The following is a 23,151-nucleotide window of genomic DNA, read 5'->3' on the forward strand; positions in this document are numbered from 1 at the left end:
AGAGATAGTGGGCAAGAGAGGGAGAGTGTGAGGAAGAGAGGGGGTGAGGAAGAGAGGGGGTGAGAGAGGGGTGACAGAGAGAGGGATGCGGGTGGGAGAGAGAGGGGTAGACTGAGAGAGAGGGGTGAGAGAAAGAGAGGGGGTGAGTGTGATGGGGGGTGAAAAAGAGAGGGTGAGAGAGAGGATGTGTGAGAGAGTAAGGGCATGAGAGAGAGAGTAGTTGAGAAATAGTGGGGAGAGAGAGGTGGAGGGAGTTTGGGGAGAGAGTGAGGGGTGAGAGAGAGGGGCAGACAGAGAGGGGGAAGAGGGAGCGAAGGGGAGAGAGAGTGAGGTTGTGAAAGATTGAAGGGTTGAGAGAGAGGGAGTGAGAGACAGAGAGGGAGTGAGAGTAGGATGATGGAGAGAGAGGGCTGAGAGTGAGGGGTGAGAGAGGTAGGGGTGAAAGGGAGAGAGAGGTGAGAGAGAGAGGGTTGAGAGAGAGGGGTGAGAGAGAGAGGGATGAGAGAGAGAGAGGGGTGAGAGAGAGACAGGGGTGAGAGAGACAGGGGGTGAGAGAGAGACAGGGGTGAGAGAGAGAGGGGTGAGAGAGAGGGGTGAGAGAGGAAGAGGTGAAAGAGAGAGAGGGCATGAGAGAGAGAAGGTTGAGAGAGAGGGTGAGAGAGAGAAGGGTGAGGGAGAGAGAGGGGGTAAGAGAGAGACAGGGGTGAGAGAGAGAGGGGTGAGACAGAGGGGTGAGAGAGAGAAGGGTGAGAGTGAGAGGGGATGATAGAGAGCGTGAGAGAGAGGGGGGCTGAGAGAGAGATGGAGTGTGAGAGATGGGGATAAAGAGAGAAAGGGTGAGGGATAGAGAGGGTGAGAGAGAGAGAGAGGAGTGAGAGAGAGAGATGTGAGAACGAGAGTGCGAGAGGGGTGTGTGAGAGAGAGAATGGTGAGAAACAGATGGGTGTGAGCGAGAAAGGGTCATGAGAGAGAGAGGGCTGAGAGAGAGAGGGCTGAGAGAGAGGGTGAGAGAGATAGGGGTGAGATAGAGGGGCGTGAGTGAGAGAGAGGGGTCTGGAAGAGAGAGAGGGTGAGAGACAGAGAGGGGTGAGAGATATAGTGAGGGGTGTAAGAGAGAGGGTTTGATAGAGGGATGAGAGAGAGGGGAAGGGAAAGAGAGGGAGAGAGAGGGAGAGAGAGAATAATGTAAGAAAGAGATTGGTGAGAGTATGAGAGAGCTGAGAGAGGGGTGAGAGAGCGGGAGGAGTGTAAGAGAGACAGGGGTAAAAGAGGGATGAGAGAGAGCGGAGTGAGAGAGATAAGTGAGAGAGAGAGAGAGGCGGGAGAGAGAGAGACGGGGTGAGACAGAGGTGTCGAGAGAGAGGCAGTGTGTGAGAGAGAGCAGTGAAAGAGAGAGGGTGAGAGAGAGGAGTGAGAGAGAGAGAGGAGTGAGAGGGAGAGAGGTGTGAGATAGAGAAGGGTGAGAGCGAGAGAGAGAGTGTGTGTGTAAGAGAGAGAGAGGTGAGAGAGAGGGTTGAGAGAGAGAGAGGTGTAAGAGAGAGAGGCTGAGAGAGAAGGGTGAGAGGAAGATAGGGGTGAGAGGGGGCATGAGAGAGAGAGAGGGGCTGGGAGAGAGAGGGGCTGGGAGAGAGAGGGTGAGACTGTGAGAGGGTGAGAGAGAGAGAGAAGGAGTGAGAGACAGAGAGGGAGCGAGAGTGAGAGTCGGGTGAGGGAGAGAGAGGGCTGAGAGAGGGGTGAGAGAGAGAGGGTGTGTGAGAGAGAGAGAGAATGAGAGACAGGGGAGTGAGAGAGAGGAGGTGAGACAGACATGGGGTGAGAGAGGGGTGAGAGAGAGAGGGATGAGAGAGAGAGGGGGATGAGTGAGAGAGCGTGTTGAGAGAGAGGCGGTGAGAGCGAGAGAGGGAGAGAGAATGATGGGGTGAGAGTCAGGGGGTGAGAGACGAGGGAGAGATAGAGGGGGGAGAGAGAAAGGTGGCGAGAGAGACGGGGGTGAGATGGAGGGAGTGTGTGAGAGACGGGGTGAAAGAAAGAGGGTGAGGGAGAGGGGTGAGCGAGAGGGGTGAGCGAGAGCATGGGGTGAGAGAGAGAGGGTGAGAGAGAGAGGGACGAGAGATAGACGCTGCGAGAGAAAGGTGGCGAGAGAGACAGGGGGCGAAAGAGAGGGAGTGTGTGACAGAAGGGGTGAAAGAGACAGAGGGTGTGGGAGAGCATGGGGTGTGAGAGAGAGGGGCGAGACAGAAACAGGGGTGAGAGAGAGGGGGGCGAGAGATAGAGGGGGCAAGAGAAAGGCGGCGAGAGAGACAGGGGGCGAGATTGAGGGAGTGTGTGAGAGACGGGATGAAAGAAAGTGAGGGTGAGGGAGAGGGGTGAGAGAGAGGGGTGAGCGAGAGCATGGAGTGAGAGAGAAAGGGGCGAGAGAGAGAGGGGTGAGAGAGAAGGGTGAGAGAGAGATGTGTCGAGAGTGAGGGAGTGTGTGAGAGAGGGGCGTGAAAGAGAGAGGGTGAGAGAGAGAGGTGAGAGAGAGGGGTGAGCGAGAGCATGGAGTGAGAGAGAAAGGGGCGAGAGAGAGAGGGGTGAGAGAGAAGGGTGAGAGAGAGAGGTGTCGAGAGTGAGGGAGTGTGTGAGAGAGGGGCGTGAAAGAGAGAGAGGGTGAGAGAGAGAGGTGAGAGAGAGGGGTGAGAGAGAGAGGGGTGAGAGAGAGAGGAGAGAGAGGGGGGGTGAGAGAGACGGGGTGAGAAGGTGAGGGAGTGAGAGAGAGGGGGTGTGAGAGAGAGAGACATGATATGAGAGAGAGGGAGTGAGAGAGAGAGAGAGAGACTGAGAAAGAGACGGACTGAGAAAGAGGGAGTGAGAGTGAGAGGAGTGAGAGAGAGAGAGAGGGTGAGAAATACAGGTGAGAGAGAGTGGGCGAGAGAGAGTGTAGGAGACAGAGAGGGCGAGATAGAGTGGGCGAGAGAGAGAGGTGAGAGAGGAGGGTGAGAGAGCCTGAGAGGGGTGACAGAGAGGGGGGGAGAGAGAGATGGGTGTAGGGGGTGAGAGAGACAGGGTGAGATAGTGAGAGTAAGAGAGGGAAGGGGTGTGAGAGAGAGACAGGACGTGAGAGAGAGGGAGTGAGAGTGAGTGGTTCTGAGAGTGAGAGGGTGTGAGAAAGAGAGGGATTGAGAGAGAGAGAGAGTGGACGAGAGAGTGGGCGAGAGAGAGATTGGGCGAGAGAGAGAGAGTGGGCAAAAGAGAGAGGGGGCGAGAGCGAGGGTGGGTGAGAGCGCGAGTGGGTGAGAGAAAAGAGTGGGCGAGAGAGAGAGTGTGTGAGAGAGAGTGGGCGAGAGAGAGTGTGGGAGAGAGAGAAGGCGAGAGAGAGTGGGTGAGAGAGAGAGGTGAGAGAGAGGGTGAGAGAGCGCGAGAGGGGTGACAGAGATAGGGAGAGAGAGATGGGTGTGAGAGGGGAGAGAGAGACAGGGTGAGATAGTGAGGGTGTGAGAGGGAAGGGGTGTGAGAGAGAGACAGGGCGTGAGAGAGAGGGAGTGAGAGTGAGAGGGTGTGAGAGTGAGAGGGTGTGTGAGAGAGAGGGACTGAGAAAGAGGGAGTGAGAGTGAGCGCGAGAGGGGTGAGAGAGTGAGAGGGTGTGAGAGAGAGAGGGCGTGAGAGAGAGAGTGTCTGAGAGAGAGTGGGCGAGAGAGAGACTGGGCGATAGAGAGGGTTTGTGAGAGAGAGAGTGGGTGAGAGAGAGTGGGCAAGAGAGAGTGAGAGGGGTGCAGAAGTAGAGAGTGGGCGCGAAAGAGAGTGGGCAAGAGAGAGTGGGAGAGTGGAGGGGGCGAGGGAGAGAGAACGTGCGAGAGCGGGAGGTGAGAGAGAGAATGAGGGTGAAAGAGCGCGAGAGGGGTGAGAGAGAGAATGTCAAGAGCGAGAAGGTGTGAGGAAGAGAAGGGGGTGAGAGAGAGGGGCTGAGAGAGAGGGGGTGAGAGAGAAGGTTAATGGCGAGAGAGAGGGGGTGAGAGAGAGGGATGAGAAAGATAGAGGGGTGAGAGAGAGAGTGAGGGGAGAGTGTGAGAGGGGTGAAAGAGAGCCCGAATGGTGAGAGAGAGAGAGGGGTAAGAGAGGAGGTGTGTGAGAGAGGGCTGTGAGTAAGAGCAGAAGTGAGTGAGAGGGGGAGTGAGTGAGAGAGTGAGGATGAGAGGGAGGGAGGGAGCAATGGAGAGAGAGAGTGAGGGAAGGGGGTGAGATAGAGAAGTAGGTGAGAGAGAGAGAGAGGATGAGAGAGAGGGTGTGGGAGAGAGGGGGAGAGAGAGAGAGGGGGAGAGAGGCTGATGGGGTGAGAGAGTGAGGGGGTAAGAGATGGGGGTAAGACACAGTGGGAGAGATAGAGGGGGAAGAGAGTGAAAAGGAAAGACATGGGGCTAGAGAGAGGGGCGAGAGAGATGGGGCAAGAGAGAGGGTGAGAGAGGGAGTGTGTGAGAGAGGGTGTGAAAGAGAGAGAGGCGTGAGAGAGAGGGGTGAGCGAGACCATGGGGTGAGAGAGAGAGACAGGGGTGAGAGAGAGAAGTTTCGAGAGAGAGGGAGTGTGTGGGGGGTGGTGAAAGAGGGAGAGGGGTGAGAGAGAGAGGTTAGCGAGAGCATGGGGTGAGAGAGAGAGACAGGGGTGAGAGAGAGAAGTTTCGAGAGAGAGATGGGTGTGAGAGAGAGAGGGGAGAGAGACGGGAGACAGAGAGAGTGAGAGAGATGGGTTTTGAGAGAGGGGTGAGAGAGAGGGGGGTGAGAGAGAGGGGTGAGAGCATCGGGGTGAGAGACGGGGGAGAGATAGAGGGGGGAGAGAGGAAGGTGGCGAGAGGGGCAGGGGGCGAGATTGAGGGAGTGTGTGAGAGACGGGGTGAAAGAAAGAGGTTAAGGGAGAGGGGTGAGAGAGGGGTGAGCGAGAGCATAGGGTGAGAGAGAGAGAGGGGTGAGAGAGAGAGAGAGGGGCGAGAGATAGAGGGGGCGAGAGAAAGGCGGCGAGAGAGACGGGGGGGCGACAGAGAGGGAGTGTGTGACAGACGGTGTGAAAGAGAGAGAGGAGTGAGAGAGAAAGTGGTGAGAGAGATAGAGAGGGATGTAAGAGAGAGGGGTGAGAGAGTGGGATGAGAGAGAGGGGAAGGGAGAGAGAGGGAGAGAGGGGGAGAGAGAGAGGAGTGTAAGAGAGAGAGGGGTGAGAGTATGAGAGGGCTGAGAGAGGAGTGAGAGAGAGGGAGGAGTGTAAGAGAGAGAGGGGTAAAAGAGGAATGAGAGAGAGTGGAGTCAGAGAGATAAGTGAGAGAGAGAGGCGGGAGAGAGAGAGATGGGGTGAGACAGAGGGATCGAGAGAGAGGCAGTGTGTGAGAGAGGGCAGTGAAAGAGAGAGGGTGAGAGAGAGAGGAGTGAGAGAGAGAGAGGAGTGAGAGAGGGAGAGGTGTGAGAGAGAGAAGGGTGAGAGCGAGAGAGAGAGTGTGTGTGTAAGAGAGAGAGAGGTGAGAGAGTGGGTTGAGAGAGTGAGAGAGAGAGGTGTAAGAGAGAGAGGCTGAGAGAGAGGGGTGAGAGGGAGTTAGGGGTGAGAAAGAGGGGCGTGAGAGAGAGAGAGAGAAGGGCTGAGAGAGAGAGGGTGAGAGAGAGAGAGAGAGAGGTGAGATTGTGAGAGGGTGAGAGAGAGAGAAGGAGTGAGAGACAGAGAGGGAGGGAGAGAAAGAGTCGGGTGAGGGAGAGAGAGGGCTGAGAGAGGGGTGAACGATAGAGAGAGAGAGAGAGGGGTGAGAGAGAGAGGGTGTGTGAGAGAGAGAGGATGAGAGAAATAGGAGAGAGAGTGAGGGGGTGAGAGAGAGAGAGAGAAGTGAGAGACAGAGAGAGAATGAGAGAGAGAGAGTCGCGTGAGGGAGAGAGAGGGCTGAGAGAGGGGTGAGAAAGAGAGGGGTGAAAGAGAGTGAGAGAGGGTGTTGAGAGAGAGGGGATGAGAGTGAGAGAGGGTGGTGAGTGAGAGGAGGAGGGACAAACAGGGGGTGAGAGAGAGAGGGGGTGGGAGAGAGAGGGGGATGAGTGAGAGAGGGTGTTGAGAGAGAGGCGGTGAGAGAGGGAGGAGAGAGAGTGAGGTGGTGAGAGAGAAATGGGCTGAGAGGCAGGGGGAGAGATAGAGGGCGGAGAGACAGGTGGGAGACAGAGAGAGGGTGGAGAGCGTGAGGGGGGAGGGAGAGAGGAGCGAGAGAGAGAGGGGCGAGAGAGTGCGGGGAGAGAGAGAGGCAGAGAGAGAAACAGGGGGTTAGAGAGATGGAGTGTGTGAGAGACGGGGTGAAAGAGAGTGAGGGTGGCGGAGGGGAGAGCGGTGAGTGAGAGGGGAGAGCGAGAGCATGGGGTGAGTGAGAGAGGGAGTGTGTGAGAAAGGGGATTGAAAGAGAGAGGGGGCGAGTGACAGAGGGGTGAGAGAGAGAGGGTGAGAACGAGAGAGAGTGAGGGTTGAGAGAGAGGCAGGGAGGGGTGTGTGAGAGAGAAGAGTGAGAGAGGGGTGGGAGAGAGAGAAGGATGAGAGAGAGGGGCGTGAGTGAGAGAGAGAGGGGTGAGAGAGATAGAGAGGGGTGTAAGAGAGAGAGGTGAGAGAGTGGGATGAGAGAGAGGGGTAGAGAGAGAGTGGGAGAGAGAAAGTGGTGTAAGAGAGGGGTGAGAGAATGAGAGAGGGGTGAGTGAGAGGAGTGAGAGCAAGAGAGAGAGGAATGAGAGAGAGAAGAGTTGTGAGTGAGAGAGGGTGTGAGAGAGAGGAGTGAGAGAGGGGAGTGTGAGAGAGAGGGTGAGAGAGAGAGGGGATGATAGAGGGGTGAGAGAAAGAGAGAGGGGAGTAAGAGAGAGCAGTGAGAGAGTGGGATGAGAGAGAGGGGGAGGGAGAGAGACCGGTGTAAGAGAGAGAGGGGTGTGAGTATGAGAGTGGGGAGAGAGGGGTGAAAGAGAGAGGGAGCAGTGTAAGAGAGAGACAGGTAAGAGAGGGATGAAGGAGAGAGAGAGGGGGAGAGAGAGACAGGGTGTAAGAGAGAGGGGTGAGAGAGTGGGATGAGAGAGAGGGGTTGAGAGAGAGGGAGAGAGGAAGTGGTGTAAGAGAGAGGGGTGAGAGAATGAGAGAGCTGAGAGAGTGGTGAGAGAGAGAGGGGTGAGAGAGAGGGGGTGAGAGAAATAGAGAGGGGAGTAAGAGAGAGCAGTGAGAGAGTGGGATGAGAGAGAGGGGGAGAGAGAGAGGGAGGAGCGTAAGAGAGAGAGGTATTAAGTGAGGGATGAGAGAGAGAGGGGTAGAGAGCGGAGGGGAGAGAGAGAGAGGTGAAAGAGGGGTGAGAGAGAGGGGGAGAGAGAGAGACGGGATGCGGGTGAGGGGGCGAGAGAGAGGCAGTGTGTAAGAGAGAGGGGTGAGAGAGTGGGATGAGAGAGAGGGGTTGAGAGAGAGGGAGATTGGAAGTGGTGTAAGAGAGAGGGGTGAGAGAAAGAGAGCTGAGAGAGTGGTGAGAGAGAGAGGGGTGAGAGAGAGGGGGTGAGAGAAATAGAGAGGGGAGTAAGAGAGAGCAGTGAGAGAGTGGGATGAGAGAGAGGGGGAGAGAGAGAGGGAGGAGCGTAAGAGAGAGAGGTATTAAGTGAGGGATGAGAGAGAGAGGGGTAGAGAGCGGAGGGGAGAGAGAGAGAGGTGAGAGAGGGGTGAGAGAGAGGGGGAGAGAGAGAGACGGGATGCGGGTGAGGGGGCGAGAGAGAGGCAGTGTGTGAGAGAGGGTGGTGAAAGAGAGAGAGAGGCTGAGAGACAAGGGGAGAGGGAGAGGGGGAGAGAGAGTGGGAGAGAGGGGGAGACAGAGAGAGGGTGGAGAGAGAGAGTGGCGAGAGAGAGAGTGGTGAGAGAGAGGGCGCGAGAGAGTGAGGGGCAGAGAGAGAGGCGGAGAGAGAAACAGGGGGCATGAGAGAGGGTGTGTGAGAGATGGGGTGAAAGAGAGAGAGGGTGAGGGAGATCGGTGAGTGAGGGGAGAGCGAGAGCATGGGGTGAGAGAGAGAGAGGGGTGTGAGAGAGAGGGAGTGTGTGATAGAGGGGGGTGAAAGGGAGAGATGGTGAGTGAGAGAGGGTGAGAGAGAGGGGAGAGATAGAGAGGGGTGAGAGAGGGGGTGTGAGAGAGAAGGGTGAGAGAGTGGGATGAGAGAGGAGTAGAGAGAGAGGGGAGAGAGAAAGTGGAGTAAGAGAGAGGGGGGTGAGAGTATGAGAGGGCTGACAGAGTGGTGAGAGAGAAATGGAGGGGTAATGGGTGAGAGAAATAGAGAGTGGAGTAAGAGAGAGGGGAGAGAGTTTGGGATGAGAGAGTGGGATGATAGAGAGGGGCAGAGACAGAGCACGGTGTAAGAGAGAGGGGTGAGAATATGAGAGGGCTGAGAGAGGGGTGAGAGAGAGGGAGGAGTGTAAGAGAGAGGGAGTAAGAGTGGGGTGAAAGAGAGAGGGGTCGAGAGCAGAGGGGAGAGAGAGTGGTGAGAGAGGGCTGAAAGAGAGAGGGGGAGAGAGAGAGAGACAGGGTGCAAGAGAGGGGGCGAGAGAGAGGCAGTGTGTGAGAGAGTGCGGTGAAAGAGATAAAGGGGCTGAGAGACAGGGGGAGAGAGAGAGGGGGAGACAGAGCAAGGGTGGAAAGTGTGAGGGGGAGAGAGAGAGGCGGAGAGAGAGGGGGTGTGTGAGAGAGAGGGTGAGAGAGAGGGGCGTGATTGAGAGAGATGGGAGAGAGAGAGAGGGGTGAGAGAGGGGGATGAGAGAGGGGTAGGAGAGATAGAGAGAGGTGTAAGAGAGGAGGGTGAGAGAGTGGAATGAGAGAGAGGGGAAGAGAGGATGGGGAGAAAGAAAATGGTGTAAGAGAGAGGGGTGAGAGTATGAGAGGGCTGAGAGAGGGGTGAGAGAAAAATGGAGGAGTATAAGAGAGAGAGGGGGTAAGAGAGGAATGAGACAGACAGAGAGAGATGTGAGAGAGAGAGAGAGAAATGAGAGGGGGGGAAAGAGAGAGAGATGGGGTGAGAGAGCGAGGGGGCGAGAGAGAGGGGTGTGGAAGAGAAGGGTGAGAGAAAGAGAGGGTGAGAGAGAGAGTGATGAGAGAGAGAGGGTGTGAGAGAGGGTTAGAGAGTGAGGAGGTGAGGGGGGGTGAGAGAGAGAGAGAAGGGTGAGAGCGAGAGAGAGAGGGTGAGAGAGAGAGGGCTGAGAGAGTGAGGGATGAGAGAGAGGGGTGAGAGAGTGAGGGGTGATAGAGAGAGGGGTGAGAGCGAGAGAGAGAGGGTGAGAGAGAGAGGGGTGAGAGAGAGGGGGGTGAGAGAGAGAGATAGAGAAGGGTGAGTGTGTGAGAGAGAGGGTGGAGAGAGAGGGCTGAGAGAGAGAGGGTGTGAGAGAGAGAGAGGAGTGAGAGAGAGAGTCGGGTGAGGGAAAGAGGGGGGAGAGAGAGTGTGAGAAAGAGAGGGGTGAAAGAGAGAGAGGGGTGAGAGAGAGACGGGGTGAGAGAGAGAGGGTGAGAGGGACAGATAGAGAGATGAGAGAGGGTTGAGAGAGAGAGAGTGGTGAGTGAGATAGTGAAGTGAAACAGAGAGAACGGGTGAGAGAGAGAGAGGTGTGTGAGAGAGAGGGGTGAGAGAGTGGGGGTGAGTGAGAGAGGGTGTTGTGAGAGAGGCAGTGAGGGGGAGGGGTATGAGAGAGAGGAGGTGAGACAGATGGGGGTGAGAGAGAGGGAGTGAGAGATAGAGAGGGGTGGGAGAGAGAGGAGGTGAGATAGACAGGTGGTGAGAGAGTGGGGGTAAGAGAGAGGAGGTGAGACAGACATGGGTTGAGAGAGAGGGAGTGAGAGAGAGGGGTTGGGAGAGAGGAGGTGAGACAGACATGGGGTGAGAGGGGGGTGAGAGAACGGGTAAGAGAGAGTTGTTAGAGAGGGAGAGGTAAGAGAGAGAGAGGTGAGAGACAAGGGTGAGAGAAGGCTGAGAGAGAAATGGGTGAGAGAGAGGGGTGGGAGAGAGAGATGGCAGAGAGAGGGGGTAAGAGAGAGTGAGGTGAGAGAGAGGAGGGTGAGAGAGAGAGAGGGGTGAGAGCTAGAGAGAGAGAGATGTGAGAGAGAGAGGGTTGAGAGAGGGTTGAGAGATAGGGGTGTAAGAGAGAGGGGTGAGAGAGTTGGTTGAGAGGGGTAGAGAGAGAGGGGAGAGAGAAAGTGGTGTAAGAGAGAGGGATGAGACTATAAGAGGGCTGAGAGACTGTGGAGAGTGAGAGGGAGGAGTGTAAGAGAGATACTGGTTAAGAGAGGGATGAGTGAGAGGGAGAGAGAGTGGTGTGAGAGAGAGAGAGGGCTGTGAGAGAGGGGGTGCAAGAGAGAGGGAGCGTGTGGGGGTGTGAAAGAGAGACATTGGTGAGAGAGAGAGGGGTGTGAGAGAGAGAGAGAGAGAGCTGAGAGAGAGAGGTGAGAGAGTGGGTTGAGAGAAAGAGGGGGGCGAGACAGAGAGGGGTGAGAGGGAGATGGGTGAGAGGGAAGGGGCGTGAGAGAGAGAGAGGGCTGAGAGAGAGAGAGGGCTGAGAGAGAGTGGGTTAGAGAGAGGGCTGAGAGAGAGGGGTGAGAGAGAGGGGCGTGAGACAGAGACAGAGGGGTGAGAGGGAGTGTGGGCGAGAGAGTGTGTGGGCGAGAGAGAGAGAGTGGGCGAGAGATGGAGGGAGTGAGGAAGAGAGGGTGAGAGAGAGAGGGGTGTGACTGGGAGAGGTTCTGAGAGTGGGGGTGAGAGAGGAGTAAGAGAGAGAGACGCTGTGAGAGACTAACAGCATGAGAGAGAGTGAGTGAGAGATAGTGGGTGAGAGTGAGAGGGCAGAGAGAGAGAGGGGTGAGAGAGAGGGGTGAGAGAGGGAGCGGATGAGTGAGAGAGGGTGTTGAGAGAGAGGCGGTGAAAGAGAGAGAGGGGAGTGAGAGAGAGAGGAGGTGAGACAGATAGGGGGTGAGAGAGAGGGGTTAAGAGAGAGGGGGTGGGAGAGAGAAGAGGTGAGAGACAGGGGAGAGATAGAGGGGTAGAGAGAGAGAGTGGAGAGAGTGAGGAGGAGAGAGAGAGGGGCGAGAAAGAGAGGGGGAGAGAGAGACAAGGGTGAGAGAGAGGGAGTGTGTGACAGAGGAGGGTGAGAGAGAGAGAGAGAGGGCGAGAGAGGGGTGAGAGGGAGGCGTAAGAGAGAGAGGGTGAGAAAGAGGGGTGTGCGAGAGCATGGGGTGAGAGATCGAGAGGGGTGAGAGAGGAGGGTGAGAGAGAGAAGGGTGAGAACGAGAGAGAGAGGGGATGAGAGAGGGGTGATAAAAATAGAGGGGGAGGAAGAGAGAGCGGTGAGAGAGTGGGATGAGAGAGAGGGCGAGAGAGAGCGTGGTGTAAGAGAGAGGGGTGAGACTATGAGAGGGCTGAGAGAGGGATGAGAGAGAGGGGTAAAGAGCAGAGGGGAGAGAGAGAGGTGAGAGAGAGAGGGTTGAGAGAAGGGGTGAGAGAGAGAGACGGGGCGCAAGAGAGGGGGCAAGATAGAGGCAGTGTGTGAGAGAGGGCGGTGGAAGAGAGAAAGGGGCTGAAAGACAGGGGGAGAGATAGAGGGGGTTGAGAGAGGGGGGAGACAGAGAGAGGGATGAGGGAGAGAGAGGGCGAGAGAGTGAGGGGGAGAGAAAGAGGTGGAGAGAGAAACAGGGGGCAAGAGGGAGGGAGTGTGTGAGAGATGGGGAGAAAGCAAGAGGGTGAGGGAGAGCGGTGAGTGAGAGGGAATAGAGCGAGAGCATGGGGTGAGAGAGAGGGTTGAGAGAGAGGGAATGTGTGAGAGAGGGGAGTGAAAGAGACAGGGTGAGAGAGAGTGTGTGAGAGAGAGGGGTGAGATAGAGAGGGGTGAGAGAGTGTGGGGGGGTGAGAGAGAGAGAGGGCTGAGAGACAGGGGGAGAGATAGAGGGGGTAGAGAGAGGGGGGAGACAGAGAGAGGGAGAGAGAGGGGCGAGAGAAAGGGGCGAAAGAGTGAGGGGGACAGAAAGAGGTGGAGCGAGAAACAGGGAGTGAGAGGGAGGGAGTGTGTGAGAGACGGAGAGAAAGAGAGAGGGTGAGGGAGAGTGGTGAGTGAGAGGGGAGAGCGAGAGCATGGGGTGAGAGAGAGGGGTGAGAGAGAGGGAGTGTGTGAGAGAGGGGAGTGAAAGAGAGAGTGTGAGAGAGAGGGATGATATAGATAGGGGTGACAGAGTGAGGGGGGTGAGAGAGAGAGGGGTGGGAGAGAGAGAGGGTGAGAGAGGGGGTGAGAGGGAGATGGGTGAGAGAGAAGGCGCGTGTGTGAGAGAGAGGGTGAGAGAGAGAGGAATGAGACAGACAGGGGGTGAGAGAGAGGCGTGAGAGAGAGGGTGAGAGAGAGGGTTGAGAGAGGGAGAGGGGTGTCCAAGAGAGGGGTTGAGTGAGAGACGGTGTTGAGAGAGAGGCGGTGAAAGAGAGAGGGGTTGAGAGAGAGGCGGTGAGAGAGAGAGGGGTTGGGAGAGAGAGGAGGTGAGACAGACATGGGGTGAGAGAGGGGGTGAGAGAGTGGGTGAGAGAGAGTGGTGAGAGAGGGAGAGGTAAGAGAGAGGGGGAGAGAAAGAGGTGGAAAGAGAAACAGGGGGTGAGAGGGATGGAGTGTGTGAGAGACGGGGAGAAAGAGAGATGGGTGAGAAAGAGGGGTGAGAGAAGGCTGAGAGAGAGAGAGATGGGTGAGAGAGGGGTGAGAGAGAGGGGTGAGAGAGAGGGGTGACAGAGAGAGATGGCAGAGAGAGAGAGTAAGAGAAAGCGGGGTGAGAGAGAGTGGGGTGAAAGAGAGGGGTGAGAGCGAGAGAGAGAGAGAGATGTGAGAAAGAGAGGGCGTTGAGAGAGGGCTGAGAGATAGGGGTGTAAGAGAGATGGGTGAAAGAGTTGGTTGAGAGAGGGAGGTAGAGAGAGGGGGAGAGAGAGTGATGTAAGAGAGAGGGGTGAGATTATAAGAGGGCTGAGAGAGAGGGAGGAGTCTAAGAAAGAGAGTGGTTAAGAGGGATGAGTGCGAGGGAAAGAGAGTGGCGAGAGAGACAGAGGGCTGTGAGAGGGGGGGAAGAGAGAGACGAGGTGAGAGAGGAGGGGTGCGAGAGAGAGGGACCGTGTGAGGGGGGTAAAAGAAAGAGAGAGTGGTGAGAGAGAGGGGTGAGAGCGAGGTGAGAGAGAGGAGTGAGAGGGAGATGGGAGAGAGAGAAGGGGCGTGAGAGAGAAAGGAATGGGGAGAGAGAGGGCGTAGAGAGAGTGGGTGAGAGAGAGGGGAGAGGGGCGTGAGACAGAGAGAGAGGGGAGAGAGAGTGTGGGCGAGAGAGTGTGTGGGCGAGAGAGTGTGGGCGAGAGAGAGTGGGCGAGAGATGGAGGGAGTGAGGAAGAGAGGGGGTGAGAGAGAGAGGGGTGTGACTGGGAGAGATTCTGAGAGTGGGGGTGAGAGAGGGGTGAGAGAGAGAGACGCTGTGAGAGACTAACAGCATGAGAGAGAGTGGGTGAGAGAGAGAGAGGGCAGAGAGGGAGGGGGAGGTAGAGGTGTGAGAGAGAGGGGTGAGAGAGAGGGGATGAGTGAGAGAGGAGGTGAGACAGATAGGGGGTGAGAAAGAGGGGTTGAGAGAGAGAAGAGGTGGGAGAGAGAGGAGGTAAGAGACAGGCGGAGAGAAAGATGTGGGAGAGAGAGAGAGTGGAGAGAGTGAGGGGGAGAGAGAGAGGGACGAGAAAGAGAGGGGGCAAGAGAGGGGGCGTGAAAGACGGGGTGAGAGAGAGGGGGTGTGTGAGAGAGGAACGTGAAAGAGAGAGAGGGTGAGAGAGGGGTGAGAGGGAGGCGTAAGAGAGAGAGGGTGAGAGAGAGGGGTAAGCGAGAGCATGGAGTGAGAGAGCGAGAGGGGTGAGAGAGAGGGGGTGAGAGAGAGATGGACTGAGGGAGAGAGGGTGTGAGAGAGGGGTGACAGAGTGAGGGGGTGAGAGAGGGGGTGAGAGAGAGAGAGCGGTGAGAGAGAGGGGTGAGAGAGAGAGAAGGGTGAGAGCGAGAGAGGGGGGTGAGAGAGAGAGGGGTGAGAGAGAGGGTGAGAGCGAGAGGGGATGAGAGGCAGTGAGAGAGAGGGGTATGAGAGAGAGAGGAGGTGAGAAAGACGGGGGTGAGAGAGGGGGTGAGAGATAGAGAGGGTTGAGATAGAGAGGGGTGAGATAGAGAGGGGTGAGAGAGTGAGGGGGGTGAGGGAGAGAAGGGTGAGAGCGAGAGAGAGAGAGGGTGAGAGAGAGAGAGGGTGTGAGAGATGGGTGAGAGAGTGAGGGGGTGAGAGAGGGGGTGAGAGAGAAAGCGGTGAGAGAGAGAGGGGCGAGAGAGAGATGAGGTGAGAGAGAGGCTGAGAGGGAGAGATAGAGGGATGAGAGAGAGGGTTGAGAGAGAGAGAGGTGTGAGTGAGATAGTGAAGTAAGATAGTGAGAACGGGTGAGAGAGAGAGAGGTGTGAGAGAGAGGAGGTGAGTGAGAGAGGGTGTTGCGAGAGAGGCAGCGAGAGAGAAGTGTATGAGAGAGAGGAAGTGAGACAGACGGGGGTGAGAAAGAGGGGTGTGAGATAGAGAGAGGTGGAGAGAGAGGAGGTGAGACAGACAGGTGGTAAGATGGAGGGTGTGAGAGAGAGGGGGTGAGAGAGGGGGGTGAGAGAGAGGGTGAGAGAGAGTGGTGAGACAGAGAGAGGGGTGAGAGAGAGGGGGATGAGTGAGAGAGGGTGTTGAGAGCGAGGTGGTGAGAGATTGAGTGGGAGAGAGAGTGACGAGGCGAGATAGTGAGGGGGTGAGAGATAGAGGGGCTGAGAGACAGGGACAGAGATAGAGGGAGAGAGAGAGGGAGAGAGAGAGGCGCGAGAGAGGGGGGCGAGAGAGAGAGACGGCGAGAGAGACGGGGGTGAGAGAGAGAGAGGGTGAGGGAGGGGGTGAGAGAGGGGGTGAGCGAGAGGATGGGTGAGAGAGAGAGGATGAGAGACAGAGGGGTGAGAGAGAGGGGGTGAGAGATGGGTGAGCTATCGAGAGACGGCGATAGAGACAGGGGCCGAGAGAGAGGGAGTTTGTGAGAGACGGGGTGAAAGAGAGAGAGTGAGGGAGGGGGGTGAGAGAGAGGGGTGAGCGAGAGGATAGGGTGAGAGAGAGAGGGTGAGAGAAAGAGGGATGAGAGACAGAGTGATGAGAGAGTAGGGGTGAGAGAGAGAGAGTGGTGAGGGAGAGAGGGAGAGAGAGTGACGCGGTGAGAGAGTCAGGGGTGAGAGACAGGGGGAGAGATAGAGGGGGGAGAGAGGGGGGAGAGACAGGGGAGAGAGAGGGTGGAGAGTGCGAGGGGGAGAGAGAGGGGCGAGAGAGAGAGGAGGCAAGAGAGAAAGGGGGCAACAGAGACGGGGGCGAGAGAGAGGGATTGTGTGAAAGATGGGGTGAAAGAGATAGAGGGTGAGAGAGGGGTGAGAGAGAGAGGGGTGAGCGAGAGCATGGGGTGAGAGAGAGGGGTCAGAGAGAGAGGGGTGAGATAAAGCGGGGGCGAGAGTGAGGAAATGTGTGAGGGGGGTTAAAAGAGAGGGGGGCATGAGAGAGAGGGGGGATGAGAGAGAGGGAGTGAGAGAGAGAGAGCGTGTGAGAGAGGGGGGTGAAAGAGAGAGAGATTGAGAGGGAGAGGGGTGAGAGGGAGAGAGGGGTGAGAGTGAGAGAGAGACGCGGTGAGAGAGATAGAGGGGAGAGAGAGTGACGGGGTGAGTGAGGGGGTTAGAGAGAGAGAGATTTGAGAGAATGGGCAGAGATAGAGGGGGAGAGAGAGGGGGAGAGTGAGGGGGGTGAGTGAGAAAGGGTGTTGAGAGAGGCGGTGAGAGAGAGGGAGGGGTGAGAGAGAGGAATGATAGAGGGGTGAGAGAGAGGGTGAGAGGGTGAGAAGGGGGTGAGAGAGGGGGAGAGAGGGGAGAGAGAGAGGGGGTTGAGAGGGATGAGAGAGTGCGAGAGACAGATGGGGAAGGGGATGGGGAGAGAGGGGGAGAGAAGGGGTAGAGAGAGGAGTAGAAGGAGAGGGTGGCAGAGAGAGGGGTGAGAGAGTGGTGAGGGAGTGGTGAGGGAGTGGTGAGAGAGAGGGGAGTGAGAGAGGGGAGTGAGAGAGGGGTGTGAGAGGGGGAGAGACGGGAGGAGAGAGGAGTGTGAGAGAAGGATGAATGAGAGGGGGATGGGAGAGATGGTGTGAGAGAAATGGGGTGAGATGGGTAGAGAGAGAGGGGAGAGAGGGGGAGAGAGAGGGGAAAGAGAGGAGGGAGAGAGGGGAGAGGTGGGGGAGAGAGAGGAGGAGAGAGAGGGAAAGAGAGCGGGAGAGAGGGGGGAGACAGAGGGGGGAGAGTGGGGGACAGAGAGAGTGGGGAGGGGGGGAGAGACGGGAGGAGGGAGGAGTGTGAGAGAAGGGTGAGAGAGAGTGGGAGGGGAGAGAGAGTGTGAGAGAAATGGGGTGAGATGAGTGGAGAGAGAGGGGAAAGAGAGGAGGGAGAGAGGGGAGTGGTGGGGGAGAGAGAAGGGTAGAGAGAGGGGGAGAGAGAGGGGAGAGAGAGGGGGGAGATGGGGAGAGCGGGGGGCAGAGAGAGGGGGAGAGAGAGGTGGGAGAGAGGGGGAGAGGGAGGGGGAGAGAGGGGTAAGAGAGAGGAATGAGAGAGGGGTGAGAGAGAGGGGAGAAGGGGAGTGAGGTGGGCGAGAGAGATGGGGGAGTGTGAGGGGTGAGAAAGTGGTGAGAGAGAGAGGGGTGAGACAGAGGGGTGAGACAGAGGGGAGGGGGAGAGTGGCGGGCGAGAGAGAGGGGTGAGAGAGAGGGAGGGGAGAGAGGGTGAGGTAGGGGAGAGAGGGGGAGAGGGGTGAGGGGGGAGAGAGGGGGAGAGAGGGGGAGAGAGGGGAGAGTGAGAGAGGTGGAGTGAGAGAGGGGGAAGCGAGCACAAGAGGGGCAGAGAGAGGGGGAAGAGAGAGAGAGGCCGAGAGAGAGGGTGAGAGAGAGAGATGGATTGAGACTGAGAGGGAGTGTGAACGAGGGGTGAAAGAGAGGGGTGAGAGAAAGGGGTGAGAGAGGTGAGAGAAAGGGGTGAGAGAGGGGAGAGAGGGGGAAGGGGGAGAGCGGGGGGAGGGGGAGAGTGGTGGGGAAGATTGGTGGGGGAGAGAGAGGGGTGAGAGAGAGGGGGAGAGTGGGGGAAGAGAGGGGGGAGTGAGAGGTGGAGTGAGAGAGGAGTAGAGAGCACAAGAGGGGCAGAGAGAGAGGGGAAGAGAGAGAAAGAGGTGGGGGGAGAGAGGGTGAAAGAGAGAGATGGGTTGAGAGTGAGAGGGGGTGTGAGCGAGAGGGGGTGAGAGTGAGAGGGGGTGAGAAAGTTGTGTGAGAGGGTTGGGTAGAGAGAGGGGCAAGCAAGAGAGTGGGGCGAGAGAGGGGGCGAGTGAGTGAGAGAGAGAGGGGGGCAAGCGAGAGAGAGGTGCAACTGAGTGGGAGGGAGGGGATGGAAATGAGAGAGAGAGTCTGAGAGAGCAAAAGAGCGCACGAGAAGGGAACGAGAGAGAGAGAGAGAGAAAGATAGATAGAGAGGGGGCAGAGCGTGATAGGGAGAGATAGAGGGCAAGCCAGAGACAGAGGGATGAGGGAGAGAGGGACGCGAGGGAGAGAGAGAGTCGCGTGAGAGAGAGGGTTTGGGTGGAGGGTGAGTGAGGGGGAGGGAGAGAGAGAGAGAGGGTGAGAAAGAGAGAATACGAGTGAGGGGGTGAGAGCAAGGGAGAGAGAGAGAGAGAGAGAGAGAGAGAGAGATGTCTCAGGGAGGACCAGTACAGCAGAGGTGAAAGCAGGTCCCTCACAAGATGATGTGAATGAAGCCTAGAATGTTGCTGTTCCTTACCCAGCTCTGTGTCTATGTCCTGTCTTACAGGTCTGAATACAGAAGGTCACTAACCCCTCCCTGTACTGTTTACTGTGAGTGATCTTACTGACTGCAGGATTTACTGAAGGTTCCAGATCTCCCTCTCCATCTCTCTCTGGCTGACCAAGCGTCTTTGATGTGGTTATGGACGAGACAAGAGTTAGGAATTCGGCTGAGATAGGAACATCCTGATGACCTGCAGGAGACAGAGAAACAGACAGAATGGGAAGTTAGACTGATGCAGTGAGGGTTACACATGGAGAATGGCACTGAATCCCACAGAGATCTGGAAAATCCCAGTCTCCATCCCTGGCCTGTGCTGCTGCGTCTCTCTGGAATGGGGAATTCTGTTGGCTCAGGATCTGGAGTAGCTGCAAGAGTGAGAGACGCTGACAGAGGCAGCAATTAGACCCACACAGTGAGGGATACCACATGGAGAGAGACTGAGTGATATCACCAGAGTGCAGGAAGGTATCAGTATCACACAATGGTCATGATGAAAGGGTTGGGATTCATGGTGCACGGGGATCAGTACTCAGTGAACGGTGAGCTACGAGTGGGACAGGTGATGGCCTCGTGCTATTCTCACCCGACTGTTCATCCAGATGTTAATGCCAATGTCCAGTATAACCCATCTAACTGCTTAATATCCTTTTAGGAAGGAAATATATTATAGACAGCGGGTCTGGCCTACACATGATCCAGACCCAGAGCGATGGGGTTGACTCTAAACTGATCTCTGTAATGATCCAGCAAGGCACTCAGCTCAAGGGCAGCTCGGGGTGGGCATGCGATGCTGGCCAGCCAGAGACAGCAACATCCCATGAGTGAATTAAACACAACACCGCTGGGAGCAGTGTCCTGGTCAACCATGTCGGTAGGCTTATGGACAGGGCTTTAAACTGACAGAGAGGATGCAGGGCCAGGGTTCAGGTGAAAGGAGCTTTCCAAATCCAAAGAGAAAATGGCAATGTAGCTGAAGACAAGCAGAAAGGAACAGGAAGAGACAGAGTTTAACTGAAACTGTACATCAGTGAATTGGACTGTGACAAGAAATTGTGGAAAGAGCCAGTCGTAATGTTCTTTTTTGGACTGGATAAAGTCTCTGCAATAAGGTGGATGGACTGGGGCACAGAGATAAATGAGATTTAGTGGTGACAGGGTGAACAAAAGGTGGAACATGAATATTCTATTGTTCACCTCCTTGAGGGGTGTCAGGGAGTGCAGGATGGGTAACCCTGACAGTAATGGGTAACAAAGGCATAACAGAGAAAGCATTTGGCCTCAGATGATGCAGCTGAATCAGTCTGAATGCAGATTCTGGGTAACACGTGTCAAAAACACAAGCAGGAGAACAGTTTAGAGGCTGCCTAACAGCATTTCATTGCTCAACCCTGTTACACATTCCAATGGATTCCTGTGTAATGCAAAGGCACTGTGATAATTCTGGGAGACTTCAGTCTTTGTATAATCTGGGACAGTCACATCGGCAAAAGGGATGTTCTCCGAACTCCTCTTTGAATGTTTGTGTCAGTGTTTCTTTGAATAACACGTTGTGCAAACGGTCAGGGAGGTGACTATCTCAGATCGACCGTTGGGTGATGACGCTGAGGGAAGGAGTAATGTCCCACTGAGATATCCTCTGGGAAATTGTAGTGTAGTGGAATTCAGTGAGATGATGGATTTTTAAAGTGACCATAAAGCACACCCAACAATCACAACCAAAGCCATTGACATGTGTTTGAGAGGAGAACTGACCAAGGTAAACAGGGGAAACAGTGAAGTGTATGGCTGGGAAATGGACAGTACAAAACATTTACAGTCAGAGAGATGGACAGCACAGAAACAGACCCTTCGGTCCAACTCATCCACACCACCCACATATCCTAACATAATCTCATCACATTTGCCAGCACTTGGCCCAAATCCCTCTCACCCTTCCTGTTCTTATACCCATCCAGATGCCTTTTAAATGCAGTAATTGTACCAGTCTCCACCACTTCACCAGGCAGGTTATTCCATACACGCAACACCCTCCACATCAAAACATTGTCCCTTAGGTTCCTTTTATATCTTTCCCCTCTCATCCTGAACCTAGGCCCTCCAGTTCTGGACTACCCCACCCCAGGGAAAAGACCTTGTCAGTTAATCCTAACCATGCCTCTCATAGCTTTATAAACCTCCATATGGATTACCCCTCGGCCTCAGACATTCCAGGGAAAACATCCCCAGCCCATTTAACCTCTCTCTTTAGCTCAAATCCTCCAATCCTGTCAGCGTCTTTGCTGTTAGTGTGGATGGGCCAGTTTGGGCCAAAGAGCCTGTCTCCATGCTGTAGAACTCTATGACTCTATGAACATACCCAGGTGTCCCATAATACAGAAGCAGCCAAAACCATAGGAACACAAGCCGGTACAAATGTGAAACAGTCCTGCAGAATTTCACAGGAAGCCAGCCTGGCCGTGCAGTGAAGGATTCCTGGTACAGGAGCTGTGGTGAGATGCCCATAGAGAACTGGGGAAGGAAGCTGGAAAGATCACTCCACTGTCGATAGCCTGGAGGACCCCCAGCTGGGAAAAGGCCGCTGGGATCCGGTCACCCTAGGGAAACCTACAGGCTGTGACAGAGCTCGGTCTCCTACGCAATGAGCAGGACAGAAGGTTGCAGGAAAATCTCACCCACATGGAACTACTCCAGTTCCAATTGGGAAGAGCCCAATCCAGTGAAAGGAGGGTCTCTGGGGATGGGGAGGCAGCCTCAGGTTACATTGACAATCTGGAAGGACAGTGTATGATCTCCAAGCAGCTGCATGGATCCTGTACACCTACAACATGGAACAACACACATCAGGCCCTAGTAGGAGGTGCCAGGAGCAAATACAATCCCTAGGGAACTAGGACCCCTCCCAGAATGGGATAAAGTGTGCCTTCAGGGAGATAATGATAGGCCCCACACTGACACATCCACACCCTCCCACAGATGGGGACTCCCACTGCCTGTCTCCCAGGTAACAGCAACTTTTGCCCCCATCCCTGAGCCACAGACGGACCCAGATTCCATGAATCCTGTGGTTACCCAGTGTAAAGCAGCTTATGGTCTCACTCCGTACACAACAGCCATTCCAGGCACCCAGCTGGTGGGCAGCACTAAAAAGGCCACTCTGTTTGTTCCTGTCTCAAACCCAGATACATTTTTGAATGAGATAGACCGACAGTCTGTCATATACGGACTGGATGCTGACAAACAAACTAAATTAATCGCCATGTGACTTTGTCCACCAGGCCATTCAGCCCTCCCTGAGGGACAACAGTGAGGGAGGGGCATCCTTGATGAAATGAAGGCAGCGGTCCTCACTGCTCGAGAGAAGTCCCATCCCGGATTAGTGACAAACAGCGGAAATATTTGTTCCAGGAGAACACCCAAACTAACATGTCTCACTGTCAGTTACAGCAGCTCACCAAGGACTGGGTTAATGACAGCTGTAAGGACACTTTCAGTGGGGCACTGGGCTTGGTGTGAGGGATTCCAATTATCCCAAGTGACAATGTTAGGATGGGGATCTTTGAAGTCGAAAGTATCGGAATTACATTAAAGAAGGTATTTGGATGGGTTATCATGATTCCATCCCACATGCTGTGGAGATAGAGGGGACATTGACAAGGACCACACTTACGTAAATGTGAAGGAACAGGCCAGACCATGGCATTCCCACCGCCTGTCATTAACGAATTCGGCTCCTCTCACATCAAGCTGTGGTCCTAACCGCACTCACCTTGATATATCTCGGGATACCGGTGGTTAGGATTGCAGGCTGTAACAGATGGGTACGATCATGGTGAATAATGCCTGGATACACCCCCAGGGACTGGAAGGTAGATGGAACTCCCCGGGTGATCACCTTAGTTTCATTCATTTGCAGTGTTTGAGTGTTCCTGGCTGGGCCCAGTATTGATTGCCTGTCCGTAGCTGCTCGGGAGCTGGTTTTGGTGGTGAGCTGCACATTGAACTGTTGCAGGTGGTAGACCCACAATGTCCTTAGGAAGGGAATTCCTGGAGTTTGAGCCAGCAGGTCTCATTCACTTGCATTTATTCTGCTCACCAGATGTAGGCTATGCATCACAATTCTGTATGGATTCTCAGAACAGAATATGTTTTGTCGAAACAGTTTGGAGAGCGACAGTCACTCAGTGGTTAGCACTGTCACCTCACATCGCCAGAGACCTGGGTTTGATTCCACTCCTGAGCCACTGTCTGTGTGGAGTTTGTACATTCTCCCTACATCTGTATGGGTTTTCTCCCACTGTTCAATGGTGGGCATTTTTGACAGATTGCCCATAGTGTCGAGGGATATTCAGGTTAGCTGGAATAGCCATGGGAAATGTAGGGTTTCACAGATATCATCAGGGGATAGATCTGAGTTGGATTCTCTTCAGAGGGTCATTGTGGTCTCGATGGGCTGAAGGGCCTGTTTCTGCTCTGTAGGGATTCTATGATATCACTTATCAGCCATATGACAATCGGTTTGACCAATGTACAAAATGGTTTTCGCTCAAACAGCAGGCTACTCTGACAACAAACATAACCAGCTTTTAAAATTAGGTTTGTAATTCATTGTATAAGCTTCTTTCTATTCAAAACACTGGGTGGGGGAGGGGGAATGGGTGAAATGTTCCTGCCTCCTTGTTAAAACACAGATAGACAGCTAAGAGATGCTGGGTATATTGGACAAGTTATACTCCAAAATCACAAAAGCCAGACAGCAGCCAGATGGTTATCCCATCAGCATAATGTCAAAGGCAACAGTTCCCCTGGGCAGACATATCCCTAATAACGTCTCCACCAAACAAAGGAGGGCCCAGACAGGAAGGTACCGGGTCCTGCTACACAAAGAAACTAACAGGAACAAGCCATCCAAATGATTAGCAACGCTTCAAACTATTAACTGATTCTTTGAATTGGCCAGAAGTATAGAAAGTTCTGGGAAACCATCCAGAAATGAACAAAACCAGGGATCACCTGCAGACTGATCTCTTGAATTTTCTGGAGACTTTCTGAGGTGACCAACATGGCAAGAGACAGAGACCAGCTCACCATCCAGAGAGAGGGAGAGAGAGAGGGAGAGAGAGACAAGCTGAAGGAAACCTCAGGAGCATGGGAGAGAGGGAGTGTGAAAAACCATTGAGAGAGAGAGAGCTGGAACCAACTGGAATACTGAGTGTCACCCCTTCAGTCTGTCCATGCTTTAACGCCTGTTTGTCTCAGTC

The sequence above is a fragment of the Chiloscyllium punctatum genome, chromosome 33, assembly GCF_047496795.1.
Source record: "Chiloscyllium punctatum isolate Juve2018m chromosome 33, sChiPun1.3, whole genome shotgun sequence".
NCBI classification, from domain to species: domain Eukaryota; kingdom Metazoa; phylum Chordata; class Chondrichthyes; order Orectolobiformes; family Hemiscylliidae; genus Chiloscyllium; species Chiloscyllium punctatum.